Source organism: Lathamus discolor, chromosome 6 (genome assembly GCF_037157495.1).
Source record: "Lathamus discolor isolate bLatDis1 chromosome 6, bLatDis1.hap1, whole genome shotgun sequence".
Lineage (NCBI taxonomy): Eukaryota > Metazoa > Chordata > Aves > Psittaciformes > Psittacidae > Lathamus > Lathamus discolor.
In genome coordinates, this window is record NC_088889.1 from 75,380,344 (window position 1) to 75,402,221 (window position 21,878).

At 40.3% G+C, this 21,878-nt stretch overlaps 1 long non-coding RNA gene across 2 annotated transcripts in view; it reads right to left on the reverse strand.

Moving 5' to 3' along the window:
- LOC136017731 (uncharacterized) overlaps positions 1–21,878 on the reverse strand; it is a 75,637-nt gene that overhangs the window by 8,795 nt on the left and 44,964 nt on the right. The window lies entirely within an intron of this gene.

Genomic DNA, 21,878 nt, shown 5'->3' on the forward strand with positions numbered 1-21,878 from the left:
CTGACAGATGATAACAAACAGCAGAAGATTTTGAGTTTACTTCATTTGATTTGAAATTTTTGGGAACCTCCAAAATAAGAAGAGACATATCATAGGACACAGAAAGCTGCTGGGGGAATAAGGGCATCAGAAAACTCCCTCGCAGTCCTCCTGGTTTCGGGCAGATGGTAACAATTCTCACTTTGCAGACTGTCAGGACTTTTTCTTCACCTGTATGTTTTGCCTATCTTCAACTGCTTCAGACTGAAATTAAGCGTGGGTGGTGCCTTTACTGTATTATTATTGTTCAATGACAGTCTTGTTTCTCAAAGTGACCCCCCTGTTCCTTTAAGCTATTTCCTCATGTTTTGCTAAGGATGACAAGGGTTCTGCCCTGCTCAGCCTGCTCTGTTTGTCCTGAAGGGAAACTGGACTATATCTCCATGCAGTGGTTGCAGAGGCAAGACCATTTAGTTAGCCCCTCAATTTTCCCAATTTAAACTTTTTCCCCCTAGTCTCTCGTTTTGTATTTGCTTTAGCCATGGTAGTTCTCTGTAGTTCAACTAAATGTTATATGGTATAATGTCTCTATCGTTTGGCTTTCTATAGTGGCGTTCCCTCTTGGTGGACTATTTGATGGAAGAGGCTAACGGACTAGTCTCAAACGTCAGAGATCTGGGTTTAAACTAAACAAACAATTGGGCTCGTGGTCTTGTTTGTGGTTCTGATGAGCAGAATGCCTTGTTTGTGTGATTAAAGCCACTCTTGAATCGGGCACTGGTAGCAGACTCACAGTCCTGGGCCTGTAAAGGCTTCGGCACATCCACAAAGAGATAAACAGAGTTGGGATGGGATGACGGTGCTGCAACAGCCTGATGACAGGCAACAAACTCAGTCTTTCATTTAAATTTCTGCCCTTCCACCAGAAAAAAGTCATTTGGCTAAATTCTAACTATCTTACTACAGTTGCATTCTCACTAGCTGTCAATTCTTCTGGAGATAGTTTTGGAAGAGTATGCAGGGAGGAGTGAGAGCTGTTCTGTTGTAAGAATTGGAAGTGGCATTTCTTACTGTATTCAGCTGACTGGCAGTGCTTCTTGGTCAAGGATGCAAGGGCTAAATCTGAAATGTGGTTAAATGGAGAGACCATTGTTTTTTAGCTATACTGAGATTGATTTACATCCTGAGAGCACCGGCATCTCTCCATAAGCGTGCTGCTAAATTGTATCATCACATCTTTTGAGACTATCAGAAGTGGACGAAGCCCACGGGACAAATACTTTGCACACAACCCAGATTCTCCACTATCTTACTTTTATTCCTTTAATCTTTATTGCCTTCACAACTGGCTGACTTAATTTGACCCGTTATGGAATGTTGCTGTTAATCCATATGCTTTAGATACACATTACAGCTGCACTCTAATTCACACAGATTTCGTGTAACTTGAGCATATTTTATGTGGAAATATTTTAGTAACTGTATGTTCTGTAAGTAAACCTGTGTTAATACTTGTTAACTACAGAGTTTATGATACCAATAATACTTCCTACAATAAAATGTTTGTTTGTTTTTTAAGAATGTTTATTTGTAAACATATGTATTCACTATATTAATATGAATTTCTTACCTGGCAATAAAACTGATTCTAAGTGAATCCAACTTGCTGGCTCATTCCTAAACTTGTATCACTGGGGCAATCTTTGAGTATTAACTGGGCTTCTGGGGCCTCTCACTGCAGCCAGCGGCGTTCATCTCAGCGCAGACGATGACTTGACTCTGTCATTGGTAGTCTTGTGAACAAGAGGTTCTTTGGGAAGCAGCTGCATGTTTTACATGTTACACATGTGCAACGCCTGTTACATGAAATGTTACAGAACACCCAAGCCTTGCAAAACTCCATGTGCCCTGGAAGCCTCCAAGCACCACATACAGCTAGTGTCACTCCATTAGCTAATTACAGTTTGGAGGAAAGAAAAACAGGTGAGGTTGTGTTCCAGGCCAGGCTGGACAGAGCCTTGGGTGTCATGGTTTAGTGTGAGGTGTCCCTGCCCATGGCAGGGGGGTTGTAACTTGACGATTTAAAGGTCCTTTCCAACCCTAACTATTCTGTGATTCTATGTCACCTCCCTTATTAGGCTAAGAAACTTGGAGCTCTTCATTCAGCCTGGAGAAAAGAAGCTGCATGATGATCTCATAGCAGCCTTCCATTATCTGAAGGGGGCCTACAAGGATGCCAGAGAGGGACTCTTCATCAGGGACTGTAGCGGTAGGACAATGGGTAACGCGTTCAAACTAAAACAGGGGAAGTTCAGGTTAGATATAAGGAGGAAGTTCTTTACTGTGAGGGTGGTGAGGCTCTGGCACAGGTTGCCCAAAGAAGTGGTAAATGCTCCTTTGCAATGTTCAAGGCCAGGTTGGACAGAGCCTTGGGTGAGCGGTCTAGGGTGAGGCTTTAGTGTTAAAAGGCAAGATGATTTGGCAGAAAATACCCCCCCCTTGCCTTCCAGCTGGTCCTCAGATATTAGAGGAGCTGGGTGCGGCTGTCCATGTTCTAGGGTTTCCAGGGTGTCCTGAGGAATGGAAGCAGCTCCTCTAACCCACCAGATGCCCAGGAATTTGACCTTCTGTGCAGGTCTCTGACACTTTGAGTCCGGAATTTCCAAGCCTAGTTCGAGTAATGTTCCCAGAATGTTTTCCATTGTGTCTTTTACACTTTCTTGGTTCTCTCCCCCTATCAGGATATCATCAGTGTACTGCTATACTGTGTTATCAGGTGGAACAGGAATCTCTGCCAAAACTTTAGCCAAAGTATTGTGAGCAATGGTGGGAGAATATTTATATCCTTGTAGAAGTTGGTTAAAAGTACATTGGGTTCCTTTCCATGCAAATGCAAACCACACGTTGTCCTGTTCAAGAAGAGGAATCATGAAAAACATATCCTTAACATCTAAGGCAGCCATCCAAGAATGGGCAGCTCCTTGTATCATTGTCAATTTCGGCAATACTCGGAACTGCTGCAGTTAGGGGTGCAGTACTGGCATTTATCTGTTGATAATCTACTGTGAAACGTTACTGCATGGTGCGTTTCTTTACAGGCCACATCAAGGAATTATAAGGCGAGTGAGTCCTTTTAATGATGCCTTTTTTCTCCAACTCCATCACCACCCCATCAACACCTGTAAGTACTGTCGCAGGCAACAGGTATTGCGGAACATTGGTAACCTTAAATGGAGGTAAAGGTATGGATGTTTCTAGCAGACTCAAACTCATTGTGCCTGATCCTTTTTCATGTCCTGCAAAACTCCGCATAGTTCCATATGGGAGTTTCCACATTCGTCCACACAGTATGTCAAATCCTAGAAGGTTAGTATATGTTCCACCAACTAATACTTCTGCTGGGTTAGTCTCTGTTCCTCTGCCAACCAGAGGGTTGTTTTTGCAGTGGGGCATTCCTTTATCACACCATGAATTCCTGTGAATTTAACTTGGCTTCAGGTAAGTTTTATACCTAGGGTTTGTGCCATCTCATTAGTAATCACTGATGTTTGGGCCCCAGTATCAATGAGAAATCCTACCAATATTTTTTGGGGTCCGACTGGCATGGCAATAATAGGTTCAGAGTTTTTATTAGAGAGCCATTGTACTGCTAACACCCGCCAGGCAGGGTGGCTCACTGCCCCCCCTGGGGATGGAAGATTTTGTTGGGATTCTGACAGATTGATCAAGTTGCATTCTGGTGCAGAAGGTATGCTTTCCTCACGGACTGGGGACTCCCTAGGCAAACTAGGATTATTCCTTCTAGATAGAGATTGGACCAATATACAGAGATCCTCTGTAGAGGCACTGTGTAGGAATTGTCAAGGCACACCCAGATCCAGGGCTTTACGGTACAACTCATTCCGTTCCTTGTTAGGCCTAAACCTCCCATCAGATTTAGAATTTGGGGTAGAAAAAAGATCAGATTTAGAATTTTGAATATGAATTTGGTCAGGTTTAGAATTTTGAGTGCAGACTTGGCGAACCCTTCAGGTGTGACCAGAGGTTTTTTCCCTGGAAGAGCTGACCCAGCCCATTTGGCACCTGTGTTTGTCTACTTCGTGTACAAATTCATTCCAGGTGAGTGTGTAAGTCTGCTGGCCTTGCCTACAACCTTGACCTCATATGCAGTACTGAATATTGACTACAAATGTCTTAAGGCAATCAGGGAAACTGCGAATAAGAGGATTTATTCAGTCTGGGTCCGTAGGTGCTGACATCAGGGATTTCCACAGCTCATCTCTATCGTACACTACTTGTATACAAGTTGCTTTCTATACTGCCTCAGCTAGATCATAGTAGCTTGTGACTTGGATAGACAGTCGTTCCCCTCTCTCTCGTAGGTTCATACCACCTACCCAGTATGCCGCTTGAGCAATTAAGGAAGAATGATGATCTCCTGGTAAGGTGGTTAAAAACACTCCAGGTCCCCCAAAGCCTCCTGTTTCTTACTCATTTAACTTAATCGTATCTGGGAGATTCACCACAGATACTCCGTCTCAGACTCTCCTGCCCATCTTGAATATTTTTCCCCTAATTTCATGAACTCTGTGGGTGACCACGGGGTCACACACATAATGGTGTGGACCTCCTCACCACTATCAACATCAGTCTCAGTTTTAATCAGACGTTGTAAGGGAATTGATTGAGAAGCCAGGGTCCTTTCCATCATCACTGTCGTACCAAAAATTTCCAGCCTGAGTTGGGTAATGCATTAACCTATGAATCTGCTGGACTGGGGCAGAAGGTTTCATCTTACCCAACAGCCCATTCACCTTTTCCAATAGTAATTGAAGTTGATGATTTTGATTCAGAAGTTGATCAACTTGAGTTCCTAATATCTTATTTTCACCCCTGAGTTGATCAACCTGTGATACAAGTCAATCATTTCATGCTTCTAGTTTTTTATTTAATTATTCCACAGAGGCATCCCTGGCCATGGCAGGGGGGTTGGAATTAGATGATCTAAAGGTCCTTTCCAACAAAAACCATTCTATGATTCTATGTACAGGGCCAGATCCTGGTCCTCATCTCTGCATGGGAGTTCTGCAATGAACTTAAGCCGTGTCCTAAGATTGGAACTACCCAGTAAGAACAGCTGAACACTGGTGCGTATTGCTTCAAATTCTTTTATATGTTCATTACAGAAAAAGCTGTACACAACACCTGTGTGCCAAGTTTGCTGGAACAGAAAGTCCTCTACAGGCTTTTAGTACTTCTAATGGCTCATAAACCTGACAAGGAACAGAACCTCAGAAAAGGACTGTTTGGGCAGCTTCTTCTCTTTGCTTTGCTGCAACGATATGGGACAAATTTCAGCAGAAGAGATGAAGAATTGGGATCCTAGCTTCAGAATCAACTTACTGCATGACTTGGGACAAATTCTTTAAACAATTTATGATTCCTAGGAAGCCATGACACATTATCAGAATAAAAACACCAATCCAAAAGCATCTGGAACTAGCCATTTAAACAGTAGAAAAGTCTCCTTTTCATTATATATGCCTTTATGGGTGTCATGAAATAGTCAATAAATGCCCCATTTCTGGTTACAGGGGCACTTCCCTGTCTCAGGCACAAGCACAGAAATAACCCCATTCTGCCAAGGGGCTAAGGAGACATTTATGGCATGTGACCAGAATGCCAGAAAAGTTCTGAGTAGCCCTGAGACTCACATAGGAGCCTGGGGAATACAAGCTTAGCCTACAGTAGGTAGACACAACTTACTGTTACAGCTCCACCACAGCTTAGTGTTACAGCTCCACCACTAACCCATCCAATCCACATGGTGTTACCATCAGGAAATGGAATCATGGATGGCAAAAAGGACAACTGCTTCACTAGCAGAAGGGTCTCTGTGCAGGCTTTCCTTCTCCCCCTGCATCTGATTTTGTGTCTCTGCATGTTCTTGTCTCTTCTATCAGCATAAACAAGAACTGCGCTGGTTTCCCATAAGCACTTCTTCCATAAGCTTCTTTGGTATCTACAAAGATGCACTTGCACAGTACAGACAAAAGGGTGCCTTCCCAAGAAATTAAGATATTCCATATACAGAGCTGTGGAGTCTAAATGTCTAAATGTTATCTGGTTTAGACCCTTTACGCTGGAAACATCTGTTTTCATGAGTAAATCTTTAGAGAACAGCCCTCAGTTTACACAAACTGAAATGTGGTGACATATAGGTAGAGGCTCAGGTCTCATGACATTCCACACTACCTATGAAGTGTCTCCAGGACTCAGACTTCAGATTTTAATAGATCTGGGGAAAGATTCATGCTTTGCTCTATTCTTATGGAATGGTTCTTGAATTTGGGGTATTAAATAAATAACCCTAGTTGACAAATCCCTTTTCCACAGAATTCTGAGAGTTTATTTAATCCTGGTCTCTATACTTGAATACATGAAGAACGTCCAGCAATACAGTCTTTACTGTAATTATATCATCTTTCTATTTGTCATGGATAACCTTATTTTGCTGAAAAAAAGTTACGACAGGAAGTATTATTGTATTAGATATCATTCATCACCAAGTACTGACAATGTGAAAATAGGATGAGTTCCGTATTACTTAGAAGTCAGCATTTTTATTTTTATGAATGGGAAAGTAAAATTACTGTGTCTACCAAGTATGTAAGACCAGATAAATTGTGTCATTTATTTTGGCACTAATATAATAGATATTATATATATTAGTACTGCACCAATATTAATATAATTATTAGTATATAATATATGTATTAGTACAGATGCCATGACATGGGTATGGGTTGGGTATGAAAGCTGTTTTTTAGCTAAAAAGGACTGAAAGCCCTGTTCATTTCAAGTTATCCAGCAATTTGCTCTATTTATAGATTCGAAAATACCATTACATGGTCAGTAAGAAATAGCCTCCAGGATACATGAAAAACCCAATTAGGAAAATAAAATTAAAACCCCCTTGTATTAGTTCAATAACAAAGTTCTAAAGGGGTAAAACTATTATTAACACTGTTGGCTGTATTAAATATCAAGAACTACTCAGAAAACTCCGGGTAACTAATCCTCTAGAAATGAGATTGGTTTGGGAGAACCAATTTCTGAGGTTTTCTAATTATAGATACACTTTTCGGTTTACCAGTACTTTGTCAGAAGATGTAGCATATAGTGGCATTATTCCAAAAGTCACCTGAAGCCATGACACTGTCTCAGTTTACAAGGTGTATGTTACATTTACACTATCAGGTTCTGAGCACTCTGTCCAGCTGCCACCCCCCACAAGAGGGGAGAGATGTACAAGATGATCCTTCATGCCATATCCTGCAGTTCCCACTAGGTTGCTCAAAGAAGAGTGTGGATATCTATCCTGACAGCTTAGGAGTCAAGCTGAAGTTTCTCTCTAGTGTTAGCCCAAGACATTAACAATTTTTTCTCAACAACAGGCTTAACATCAAGGGCTAACATTAGAAGCGATGAAGAAAGAGACTCAGCAATGTGAATTTGTCACTGGCAGCTTGGGTTATTACTCACAGAACACACCCCTTGTAGCACTCATACTCTGCTCCAGCAAACTGCACCATCAGCCCAGCTGGCTCTCCTGGTGCACACAGTATAGGACCATGTTTAGGAGGGCAATGGCAGATGAGTGTGACTAATGAGGGAAGATAAACTTCAATGTTTTATGCTAAACTACTAAATCAATTCATTTGAAAAATGTGACGTAATAGCACATTAATCTCAGCCTACAGATGGGGAAAAAAAAAGAAGAGCCAGCAATTTCTATTACAGCTCAAACCCCAAGAGAAAACTTTCAGTGTAAACACCAATATACAGCTCGAATTTGTAAAGTGTTTGTAAAAAAGCAGTTCTTGGAATTCATGCTTTAGAGATTTCCAGACTCAAACTTGCTCAGCCTGCAAGTAGATGTGCCCTCATACATGCCAACTCAATCTGGAACATGAGCATTAAACCAGGCCTTTCCTCCCCATCCAGCTGCATTAATGGAAATTGGGATCAAATTAGGATACTGGTCGTATCCTGGATCTGCACAAAAACTGCTGTCAGACAAACATAGCTGACCGGACCAGTAAACACTTCTGCAGAAGATGCACCATGAAGAATTTAACACACATCATTCATCTGTGCTGGCCCTGCCACATTAGCAAAACTTGCGACAAACATATGTGTCACCAGTGACAATAAATTACATTCTTTGATACTGGGAGAAAATCAGTCCTGACCCTAATTCTGAGGATTGTTCTGATGCGAGACTCTGCCAACCAAACAATGCCTGAACAGGCCAGGGCTCCGTAGACAGGCCCGGGCACCCTAGACAGGCCCTCCTTATCCCAGGACCGCTCTCCAGCAAGATAATGGTGTTGCTTCAAGACCAAGGTGTCCTCTTCAGTTTCATTTCATTTTACACCTTCAGAGCTCAGGGTCCCCTTTCAGGAAGCAGAAACTATGGATTCAAGCTTACCTATGGCTGAGATAGGTCTAGAACCACAATCTGTCACTGCTGCTCCTTTTCCATGTACATGAAAAGAATAAAATGCTACTTGTACCTAAGTGCATGAAGCGATGTTATAGTAAGAGTGCTCCTTCATGGATTCAAGAACAGGCTCTTTGTAACTATCTTTCTCTGCAGGTAACTTGAGAACTATTTTACATTCCAAAACAAAATCATTTTGCAAAACCTACCTTTTCTTCTTTTTTTTTTTTTTTTGTAAGGTAGAATTCTTTTTCTTTTTTTGTCTAGCTAGGGCTTTAACAACACATGCACAGCTACACACACAGTTGCACCTTGTCTACTTAAGTCAACACTAGCTTCCTTCACTTAGCAAGTCTGCCTGCATTTAAATGGAAAGAGCCATCACTGCTTGTTAATAGGGGTTGATGTTGTACTGGCAGAGTATACACAGTAAATAAGGCTGAGAAAAGAGTAGGCTATCAACAGCAAGGATTCAAATCAAGAATGTCAGGCAGTGCTGCTGCTCCATCTCGGGTTCCTCCACAAACCAGAACTGAAAAATAGCAACAATTACAAGCCTGTGCAGTGGTCATTGGCAGGGTTATTTTTTCAAGGAAACAAGTCCTACAAAACAGCAGGAGCGTCAGTGGAGCCACTAATACTCCCTGAGCAGAAGCACGATCTACTTTTCACTGCATGCAGCTTTTGGCCTCTTTTTTACTCCCTGGTATTTGGGCTTACACTAACATTTTGATCACAGTAGTTATTATTTGAAAGACTTTTGCCAGTGTTAGTGCATATAATTCCCCAAAGTAATTGGTCCCCAATGGATAGAGCACTTTACCTGCTATTTACTATTCCTTTAAGCAATAGAAACATTGCAAAAATATCATAATTGTGCTCCATTGCCCTGCCACAGCTAGAGAGAAACTAGGTTTAGCTTTGTCCTCACCGGGGTAAGCAGAGAGCTCAAGGATGCTGAATTTTCTGTCTCTTTTCAAGGCAGTGTTACACCTCACTTGGGATTTTTCATACACACTGCAGGAGACAGCACTGGTTACTGGGCACAGAGACATCCTGTTGACTCACTTATATATGAGGGATGAAAAAAAAAAGATCATGCAGTTGAAAGGTAAAGATAGATTGGACTACTGTGGCATCAGTACTGGCTGTGCCATATGCCATGGTTTGATGGCTACTTTCTACCACCCATCTGGAGAGATTAGGAAAACTGTGTGGTATTTTCAAAACCATTGGTCTCCAATGAACTTCTGCATTGGCTTTGGGGTTTGCAGCTTGTTTCTGTTTGGTTGGTAGATTTTAAGTTTTTTAATAGCAGAATGGCGATATTCCTGTCCATACAGAAAACTGAGGAAAAATCAGATTATCAAAAATGTCCACTAGATCAAAAGAAAGGTTACAAAACTTAAGAGGTGACTAAAGCTGCAGGAAGAAAAAAAAATAAATACATAGAATTGAAGAGTGCTGTTAATAACTGCAGAAGCTCTACACCATCTGCTAATTTCCCCTTTGTCAGCTGCACAAGGGAACCACATGAAAGACACCATAATAAACAGAGGTATTTTTTCCCTCTTGAGTTCATAAGTCTCCAGAACCGGTGGCATATATGTTCACTTACACTCAAGCTGTTAATATATACAAGTGAGAAGAGAACCAGTATTTTTATCAATGTGGAATAGCAGCTGAGACAGACAACACAACCTCCGCAGAGGGACACATCCATATGTTACACAATAATGAATGCCAGAAAAATAATACAGTGTTGAGGCTTCTCTTGGAGAACTCTATCCAAAGGCACTTTAACTAGAGGTCAAAACCCCATCGTCCATGAAGACTTTGCAAAAACTCACCTAGCATGAGAACTTAGAAAAAATCATTTGGAAAGTCTATGCATTAATCCCCAGACCCGCTTCCATTATCCACTCAGGACACACACTACCTCCTGCCAAAGCCCTGCTATGCATATACTGTATTTTTTGATCTTTTCTGTTGCCTAGTAAAGGTTTTTAAATTTGCTGCCAATTCAACCCCTGAAGCACAGATGGGAATAAAAAGCATCTTATCTCCTAGCATACTATTCCATATCATGTTTTCTACTATTTTCAAGCTGTACAATCTCTCAAGCTGTACGACATACTTACTTCCCTCAGGAGACTATTTCACATACACGCAGAATCCTAATGCCCCTTGTGCATATTCTCGCATGTGAGCTTGTGAGCTTTGAAGCTGTGATAGAGAAAGGAGCCCACTTCTCTTACCTGTTTTCAACTCACTCTTTCAGCAACAGGAGGAAAAGTTGCCAGGAAGTTGTTTTATAGGTTCCTCATTCAAAACTTCAGACTGAGCTGTGAGCAGGAAGGCACTTTTGGTGCTCTGTTGGTGAGCACAGAAAGTATCACCTGTACCATCCTGATCAGAGGTGCAGACTCCTGTCCTGTATTCACTCAGAGACATCTTAAAAGTCAGCTGCTCATTTCTAATAGTAAGGTCTTCAATAAAACAGATGGCAAATAGAAATATATATCATCATAAGAAATTTGGGAAATGTGGGTTAAATTACCCTACTGTAAGTTATGACCATAACTGAACTACATAGTTATCAGTTAGCTTCTAATAAACCACAGAGGAATCAAGCCGCATTCTTCAAAGTCTATTTGTATTTTGCTAGGTCAAGCAGGAAAAGTATTACATTTACAGGTAACTCCTGTCAGCTTATAAAAGGAAAGTAAAATAAGAATCAAAAAGTGTTCGCAATATAAGATGATGGTATGAAATAAACAGAATGGAGCACTGAGGAATAATGCACAGCATCATATACATACAGTTGTTGTGTATTATAGCTAGGAATAATAGCATAAGACCTAGAAGTTTCAGCGTAACAGCTCAGGCAGCAGATTTGGAAAATACAGGGCTGGGAATTATAACACTATACAGCTGACTATGAGTCAAGAAAATCAGACAGGCCAAATACGAAAATCACATAAAGTAATCTTCCCACTCTGCTCAGATGTAATAAAATCTCAGCTAAAATATTGTACCAAGCCTTGGCCATCATGTTTCCAGAGATGTAAGGATCAGTTGCAGACTACCAGAGAAGAGAAAAATCAGTAAAGTTATTGTAATCAATGTTACTACGCAAACAATCAGTATGAATAAGCAGAGGTGTAGAGAAAGCAAACTGTGAGGAAAACAATGCAAACACTACAGTTGCTTATGCGACAGAACAGACAACTGAAGAGAGTTATTATGTACAGATGATATAATTTGTAAAAAAGAGTCACTGAAAAGAGGGTAAAACAGTTCATGTCCATTGGAGACAAAATACTGAGTTAGGTTTCTTCTCTCTGCAGAAGGGAAGGCTCATGGGGACCTCATTGTAGTATTCCAGTACTTAAAGGGTAGCTATAATGAGGATGGAGGCTCTCTCTTCACTAGGAGCAACATGGAGAAGACAAGGGGCAATGGGGCACAAGTTGCACTGGGAGAAGCAATTTTTTTTACAGTGAGATCAATGATTGGAACAACCTCCCCAGGAACGTGGTAGAGTACCCATCACTGGATAGTTTCAAGACACAAACGGATCGTCTCATCTAGACTCCTATTCCATGAAAAGTTGGACCTGACAGCCTTCCAAGGTCCTTTTCAACCTGGGCTATTCTCCAAGTCTTCAGCTCCTCTGCTTACACCATTGGTGACACAGGTAAGAAGTGGCATATACAAACACTGGTGTTGACACTGGTCCACTGATATTTAATGAATACAGAGGATTTTTTTTTCCTAAGAAGACACAGTATAGTCAATAAGCGACAAAAAAATCGCGTTTAAATATCAGTATGAAGCTGCTTGCACTATGCATACTTTAGAAATACGGCCCTTCTCAAAAAATCTTACATTTGAAGTGGAATTACCCACCAGACAGAAGCTAATACTGAATGAGTTTCAAAGATTTGCTCAATGCCAGTATATCAAGGTCAGTAACTGCACCCAGGATTCTAATTGTGCTCAGCCAGACCTCTCCTCCCCAGGGCATCACTGTGCTCTAAAAGGCTGCTCCTTCTGCTGCTCCTTAGAAAATCTAGTTTTGATCAGAAGTTCCAATGGACTTTAGCATTATCCTACTTGAATAAGGCAGATATTCCAACAGCAGTTTCAGAGTTCTGCTATTTTGACCGCAGCTTTTGTGAGAATGGTGCAAATGTGAAGGAAGGGGGATCAAAGTGTTGGTGAGGAAAGAGGTCTCAGACATAAAAAGAGGGATCTCATTTTATACTGTCTTTAGCTTGTTTTACAGGGTAAATGTGTGATGCCAGGAAAACAAAAAGAATCACAAACTCAGTTCAGAAGGATGAGGGGAAAAGAGAAGGAAAGACTGAGTGGGAACAGAAGTGTAACAGTGGAAGACTCTGCACGTAACTCTCTAGCATCAATGTAGCCCTCCCCAGACCACTTTTTCCATTACAAGCTTGTCTAGATGGAACTACTATAAGATGGGTGCTAGCTCTGATATCCAAACAACAGCAATCAGAGAAATGCAAATGTTGCACTAAGATTTCCCAGGGGTTCAGTACCTATGAGCATTTTCAGTCATGATCTAAGAGGACAGAATACAGAGTACACTTAAAGAAAGGAGCAATTTTGGACTGCAAGTGCTTGTAAGACGTGACTGGAATTCAAACAGTCTGGATGATCCAAGCTATTTCAGACAACTGCAGATCAGCTACAGCATTTACAAAGTGCTAGTAACATGACGACATGAAAAATTGACAAGGTAGAAAATGATAGACTAAGAAATTTTTCTTCAAAAAGCATTTTTTTTTTTCATTCTAATGTCATATAATCCCTCTACTCATATGGGTATGGCTTTAACTGAAAAAGCATCCAGAAATGTATAAATGAACACCAGAATGTAGAAACAGCGATGGTCTGATGATTAGAAGCTACAAAGGTACTGAAGACAGCAAAAGACAAGATAAAAATAAAACTTTGTTATTTCAGAGAGTATTCCTTCCTTTTATTCTATAGAAAAGACAGCTATGGAGAGGCATGATTTCACCTATGAGAAATGATGAAAAGAGAGAAATTATATACCCCACTGGAGACAGGAAAAAAAATAATCTAGTTGGCATTAGCATGTTTAGTCAAGAATTAGAAGAAAACCCTTTTGAACGGTGTGGAATGACAAGCAATGAAATGGATTATATGCAGTGGCTGTGGAGTTTCCATTGCTAAATGATTTTAAAGAAACATTGAACCGATTCTGTCAACAATGATTTAGATATTGTTGAACCCTTTCTGAAGAAGAAAGATGGACTAGAAGAATTTTAAAACTGTCATAGTTTAAGCCCAACCGGTAACTCAGAACCACACAGGTGCCCCATTACAACTCTTCTATAATGTTTTCTTCAAGACCCACAGCAAAGATGGGACAGAAAGTCTGTTCCCCTAGGAATGAGGTTTTCCTCACATTTCTTTATCAGTTAGCAGCAGATGAAAGCTGTAATTAGCAGCACAAAGGTATGTGATGTTTACCCAAAATACAGTGTGGTTACACTGCACTTACAAATCAATGCATAGTGTTCCCTAGACAGACTTATTTTGTAACTAACAGTGCATACATTCAGACACACTACAGACTGTCTGGAACAAAGAATCCTGAGGCACAAACTAACTGTGTTATTATGTATTACCAATATCATTCACGTATTTGACAGTAGCTCTTTTTTTCATGTCCTTACCTGTCAGTCAGCTACAGTCGCTAAAAGGCCAAAATTCCGATCTCCAGTATAACATTTCCTTCCAGAGGTAAGAAAAAAACCTGCCTCTTCAAGTCAGCTCACAGCTACAATCCGAATAAAACAAGTCTCTGAATTCCAAGAAAGAGTTTGAAAGAGTAGAAGAGTACTGGAGGAAGTTATAAAGGTTTTGAACCAAGAAGTAAGATTTGGCTTCCAAAGATCATAGTTTCAATTCCCTGTTCTGAATGGACTTCCTACACCATTTAGAATGAATCAGTTCCTGTTTTGTGGTATTAGTTAATTTTAAAAATGGGAAGAAAAATTGCCTGTAATTTGACTGACTGCCAGTTCCCTGGGACAAATAGTCCAGGCCATACTATTGGAGAAAGGAAAGGAATATTTTCCCAATTACTCCCAGTAGAGCTCATACACAAACTAGTCAGTCCTGGGAAGCACATATAGGGTTAAAGCTCCAAACAGATAAATTCACTGAGAAATTAGGCAATGATGTCACTGTGACCAGAAGTTGGCCTTAAGATAAATAAGCTGTGCCCCATGTGTATGAAATGGCTTTCAGTATTCCCTGCAGTCATTTGCTGTCCTGTGGCACTAAGATGAAATCATAATGCTTTGTAATTACAGATAAAAGGGATTTGACATGAGAGCTCTCCAAACAAGCCAAACATCCTGGAAAGTGAAAAAAAATACAAAACAAGACCCAACAACTTGCTTGCATGCTCATCCTCCAGGCTCAAGAATAACCATCAAGACAATTTTCTTCTTATTAGCAGCTGTTCAGAAATCAGTACTAGATTCATTAGTTAAATCAGGGGCTTTCCCAGACAAAAAGAAAATTATGGAAAGAGGAGGATTTGAGAATAAATTAGCCAGAGCATAACAATGTCACAAACACGACACCCTACAGCTCTGCTATGTAGAAATGACACAAAAACAAATCCCCAAAACAAAAGACACATTCCAAGCATAACTGAATATGTTAAAGTATAACCTCCCATTCTTTTGACAGCACAGCAGATGGACTCATCTACTCAAAGACTCCTCTGAGAAAGATTACAGTGATGCAACAGAAAAAAATAAGGAAACCTTATGCACTGCTACGTCTGTAACGTAAAAACAACTCTAAACTGTACTTAAGGAAATATTGCCATCACCCTACGAAGGACAGGATGAGAAAAGATGGCCTAGAGTCTTTCTCTTCCTATGTTTCCAAGCCAAGATCATAATACATATGTGAAAATTCTTAATAACCACCACTGTAACCAGTGTTACAACAGTTACATCAATGACTTGTTTAAAATAATTTGGGGGTTGTTAGTTGTCCACATGCACTCAGAGGGTTTAATTCTACAAGTACTTACTTTGGGGGGCTGTTTTTATGCTCTGGGCTGCTGCCTACATCATAGTCTTGGCTGCAGCAGAGACACTGGTAAAAACTATTGAGACTGATAGAAGAGACTTTTCTCTTAAGAGAAGCTTCAGTGATCCTGGCTACTGCTACTAACCCACTACAGAGAAAAGCACTATAAAAAAGATGTAAGTTGAATTTATATCAACAGTACGGATGTGCATGTGAAAAGCACAGCCCAAAGTCATACTTATACAGCATGCCTACACACATTTTTAATTGATGAAATAGGAAAACTGTTTAAAAATCTAATTGAAAGTACCTCACATTTACAACAGCGAAAATCCAAGCATGTTAATTCTTTTCCCAGCGAGATCACCATTCAGAAATGAGGCCCACATTAGGAAACTCAAATTAGTAGTAGCTGTAATTATTTTAATTTTATTCCTTATAGCCTTTTCTAAAAAAATTGAAAGAAAAAAATACTGTTTTCTAGGGCAAACTGTTTCCTCTTTTAAATGTGAAATACTTTGGCTTAAATAATACAAACTTCAGATATGACTGCAAACTTGCATCTGAAAAAAATCAATCATTACCTAGTCTAGAATTTTAAATAAGTTTTGGCCACTAATTTTCTACCTGCTGTCAATGCTTTGTTTGATGATGCTTTGCCCTGCTGTTGATGTTTTTATGGGAATCCTTGTCTTTAATTTTCTAAACCAATGTCATGATCTCTACTAGAAGGGTGTTGTGAGATGTACTGAAAGAGGATCATTAAACAGGACTTTTAGACTCATTTGTACTGGTGAGAATCCATCTCCCTTGACAGACTGTGGGAGAAACTCCCATATATGCAAAAAAAAAGACATAATTATTATTTTTTTTATTATTATTACCATCTATAGACAACCACATTCTATAAACAATCCAGCCCTGGTTGAAAACAATTATGTATAAAACATAAAAAGCACCCCTACAAGTTACTTTGTAGCTTAGAGATAACTTATTGATCTCATTAGACGACAGAATTGGGTCACTTTTAAAACGTGAAACAATTATTCTGCTGTTTCAAAGGGAAAGTGGTGATACTTGCTCAGTAATGCTGGCAATCACAATTTAAAGAGTTTATATACATAAGCTTGACTCTTGAAGAGAAATAGAGATTGCTAAGAGAAGTAGAAATTGGATTACTATTTTAAAAATTATTGTAAACTCTTGACAAAACTGATAAAATGCTCCACCACTGATGCCAGCAGGAGCACTTCACAAGTTTTTATTTCAACAAGAAGCAGCATCATGCCCAGATATAATCCTTATAGGTACTTCCCTGCTGACCTCCATAAGGATTAGCTCACACCTGATGACTCTTACCCAGCAAAGTACTTAAGCATATGAGTTGTATCTGACAGTTATCTGGTAGTTAAGGGCAAAGGCTCTGGACTTAAAGCTAAACATGTTCTTAAGCATCTTATGGAACTTCATTCTAGCTGAGAAAATACCTTTTTGAAGCATGCAGACTTATTTAAATCAAAATGATAGGATCTGAATTTGCTGGATTGTTTAACCCAATACGACTAACTGCTCTCTGCATGCTGAGCTCAATTTCTGGTAGAGTTGTTTTGCTCAATATTGACTTCTGTAGCAAGATGCTTGTGTTGCACCTACTGATCTAGCTTCAACAAAAGGAAGAATTGCCTAAAATCTTTTATTCTGGAGTCTACATAACTGTCTGATGTTGCATTAATTTTATTCATTATTTACATACAGTATTAAAGTAATATATAGTAGGAAATCCTAGCTTGCATATTAAGTTATTTCCATTTCTACATGTATCATTTATTTTTTCCAGTAGTCACTATCTTCTAATTAAATTAAATTATTATTATTTAATTTAAATCTATTAAATTCTAATTAAATTAAACTACAAAGTTGTATGACAACTGCATATTTACCTATATTACTAAACATTCTTTTTCCTTTTCTTAAAAAAATAAAATGCCATTAAATAAACATTTTGAAAAGGAAAGAAGAAAAAGGAGAGTAAGTGTCTGACTGCAAAAAGGGAGAGTAAAATGAAGAGGCTTTTTCAAACTGTATCATTAGCTAATCCTAGTTACCTGAACAAAAGTGGTTGCTGGTAACAAGTGGTTGGTTCTGAAAGGCCTGAGCAACTTAAGGCAATCTGGGATCCCTTAGTAGATCTCCATAAATTCAAAATGATTAGTCTCTTCATTCCCTGTAAGACTGATACGTGCTAAGGGGTATATTGCCAAAGGAAAGGAGTTCATTGAAGAGACTTTCATTTTAGCATGAGACTTTTCTTAAACATTTTACAGCTACTGAGGGAGCTTCCTCACCTCAAATTCGTGAAATCATGTCCACTCAGGTTATAAAAGATTATTTTTCTTTTCATTTTGTTTGTCCTCTGGTGATAAAGGTCAGCAGCTTGTCTTAACATCCCCTAAGAATGACTTACAGCCATCTAACCAGTGTGAGAGCTTCAATACATGAGATTCCTCTCAATTTCAGTATTCTGTGTTTTCAAAGGATGAAAGGTTGCCTTTAATAAAATGTTTTCACTTCCACACATTATCCACAGATGAGCTTTTCATGATTTTCTCTTGCCATACTTTATCTTTCCATGAGTGACATCATGCAGCTTGCATACACTCTCCAACTCTGTAAGCATTAGCAGAATATACATCATAGGATAAAGCATCATCTCCAGTTTTAATGGGAGGTTGCAATGAAATCAGATATTTCATAGATATCTAGGAAGATGGATAGTAAGTCGTGCAGAATTTAAAAAAAAAAAAGGCAGTATCAATCTACATAATATCATTTCCTGTCAAGGAATAGGCTATCTTAAGTGTGTGTAAACAGCAATATTACTCATGGCTACACCACGGTGCAATTGCTTACTGGATTTGAATGAGGTTTCCTTGAATATAAATGAAGAGACAAAGTGAAGATAAAAGAAGCAGCTGAAGCTAGAAACCAGAAAACTTAAAAAGAAAATGATCAAGACAGATACATCTCCTTTTATTGTGTGTGTGTGGGAATGTTTATTAAACCAATAGATTTATAACACTAGCAAAACTAAAGTACAATGTGGAAAGAAAACCGTTTCCTAATTACATTCCTCAGCCTTGACATCCAGCATTACTGACAGTGTAACCCTAAGCCTCTTGTAAATACAGTCTTAAACTTACATCAGACTATTTCAGAAGAACTGGTGATTTTTAGGAAGATAAATGATTGTAGAACCCTAACAAATGCATATCCCTTTGTGCCAAGAGAAATCTAATACTTGGGTCACATATTGTAAAAAGTATCATCCAGGCCTGCAACATCTTCAGCATGTTCATTATTAACTGAAAATTACGAGAAGAAATGGGAAGAATTTCATCTCCCATTGTCAGTGTGTTGCCCTGATTTGAAGCAAACCCTAGAGAGTAATAACATGTAATTACCTGGGTCTGAAACTAGACCAAATAGGTTTATGACTAAACCTTTTCAAAAATTAGCTGCTGAAAATGCAAAAAGACCAGTATATGAGGTGACCCACCTCAGCTGCCTTCCCATATCATCCTGCGACCTGATCCACCCCACTCTCAAGGCAGGCAGAAACCAGAACAGAAACTGTCATGAAACCCTGACAACAGAAAATCTCATCCGAGACAGCTTGAAATGAGAAGCCAACCTCCTCTCTGGCAGCTAGTACAGAGATGATGGGAAACTTAACATGGCAAAAAGAAAGGAGCAGCCCAGAGTAGATGTAGCAAACTACTAACAATGAAAACAAATGGGAAAAAGATACTCTTGTCTTCTCCCCATATTAAGATCTCTTACGGACCAGACAGTTGAAGTTTGGATTTGTCTAGACAAATCAAAGCTGTCTTCCTCCTACATGAGCGCTAGGACAGTGTTAATAACAAAAGACAGCAGCAAAGACTGAGCTGAAGGAGCAAGAAAAATTTCACTCAATTCCAAGAAAAAATATTGGAGATTGCAGTGGCAAACCCACAGCAATAGATATACTGGTTATCATGACAGACTCACCACAGCAGAATTTCTACAGAGACTAGCTGAGCTGGACACAGTTTCTCCACTACTGTCTCAGCTCTTCCACCACAGAAAGAGTTGAATTCAGATTAATAAAAGGCAGACTTGGACATTTGCTTCATGAAACATAATTACTTCTGACTCAGCATGTTAGAAAATTTACTTAATTTTGAAATATTTCTGCTGCAGAAACTTGAAAGTATTTTTAGTATAATTTTGTAAATTAAAAAAGGGAAAAGTTATTAGATGGAAAATTTGGATGTTTATTTCCCTGTTTAATGGAGACTGTTGAATCTGAATTTTTGTAACAACCTGAACTGAAAAAATTATTCTTTAATGGCATTTCCCCATGAATGTCTTGTTTCGACCATTAGGCAACAATTTACTCCAGCTCCTGACATAAGAGTACTAACATCTGAAACTGTCTCTATGTGCATGTGTAGTACCTAAACAGGATACTCATCACAAATGAGTAAAGTAGTTCATATCCATTCAGTCTTCTTTCAAGCTTTCTGAAATACAACTAAACTTTTCAAAAGAATCAAAGGATTTGAAAAGCTTTCATTTACAGGAGAAAATATATTGGATTCAAAATTCTATTTTTCTACTTTTTTAAGTCCAGTGGTCTCTGTTACGTTGCTTATTTGTATGGCAAATGTGGATTCATTCACTGTACTAAAACTAAAATTACATTTCATATTATCCAACTGAAATGACAGTTTATATTATTCAAAGCAAGACATGGCCTCCTTGTTTAATGACAATAAATACTTATTTAGAAGTTTCTGGGATCCAGTTTCACAACTTATTCAAATATAGTAGGGGAAAAGGAAGCCAAAGACATTTTCATGATCAGTTGCTGAGGTGAGTAGCTTGCGAGAGGACGCCTGCAACACCGGAGCGGAGAGGGGAGAGATCAGCGTCCAGGAGCCTCACCTCAGAGCGACAAGAGCCACTGAGGAGGGAGCCTCAAGTCCTCAACAGGACTTGCCCAGGACTCGGAAGCTCAGCTCCCGCGAGGGGCTGACTCACAGGGGGCGGAGCCAGGAGGCTCGGTGTCAGATTCAAACCGGCCATCAAGGGCCACTCTCGATCAGTTGCTGAGGTGAGTAGCTTGCGAGAGGACGCCTGCAACACCGGAGCGGAGAGGGGAGAGATCAGCGTCCAGGAGCCTCACCTCAGAGCGACAAGAGCCACTGAGGAGGGAGCCTCAAGTCCTCAACAGGACTTGCCCAGGACTCGGAAGCTCAGCTCCCGCGAGGGGCTGACTCACAGGGGGCGGAGCCAAGAGGAGTGGCACCAGCTGGGAGTGGCTAAAAAACCTTCCCAGGGAGCGCGGCGAACAGAGCCGGCAAACAGAGAGCGTCGAGGCAGAGGGTCGAGGCAGTTTGCGCGGCAGTTCGCGCGGGCAGGCGAGCGGGCAGGGAAGCGTTCCATCCGCCTCATCGAGAGGACTCGCCTGGAGTACAGGAGGGGGAAGGAGTGCTGAGGGACGTAGACGGATTGATTGACCAGATAGATCATGGTTACAACACGATCGAAAGCTGTAGTGAGTACTAATGTGGGTATCCAGACTGAGCCTTCCTGCAGACATGCAGCTGTGCAGGTCTCTGGCTGCAGCGAATGCCTGAGCCTGGCACTTGTATTGGAGGGAGCCAGTGACACTGCTTGTGTTCGCTGTGAGCAAATAAATGACCTGCTCAGGCAGGTGGCTGAACTGAGGGAGGAGGTAGAAAGGTTGAGAGCCATTAGAGAGTGTGAAAGTGAAATAGATTGGTGGAACCGCACCCTAAGGCAAAGGCAGAGGGAAGTGGTTCAACAAGATATGGATCCCCTTCCCTCCTACCATCAGACAGAAGGAGAGAGCTTAATGGACAAGGATGGATGGAGGGAGGTTCCTCCTCGGAGAGGTAAGCGAAAACCCTCACAATCCCTTCCTCCCTCCCAGTTGCCCTTGAATAACAGGTATGAGGTCTTGGAAATTCAGGGCCAGGTGAATGGAGATGGTGAGGCAAATCTATCTAGTGAGTCACCCAGGGCTAGTCACTCACCCACATGCCTCAGAACTTCCCCAACCAAGAAGAAAAGAAGAGTAATTGTGGTGGGTGACTCCCTTCTGAGGGGAACAGAAGGGCCCATTTGTCGACCGGATCCACCCCACAGGGAGGTCTGCTGCCTGCCTGGGGCTCGGATTAGAGATGTTAAAAAGAAGCTCTCTGAACTGGTG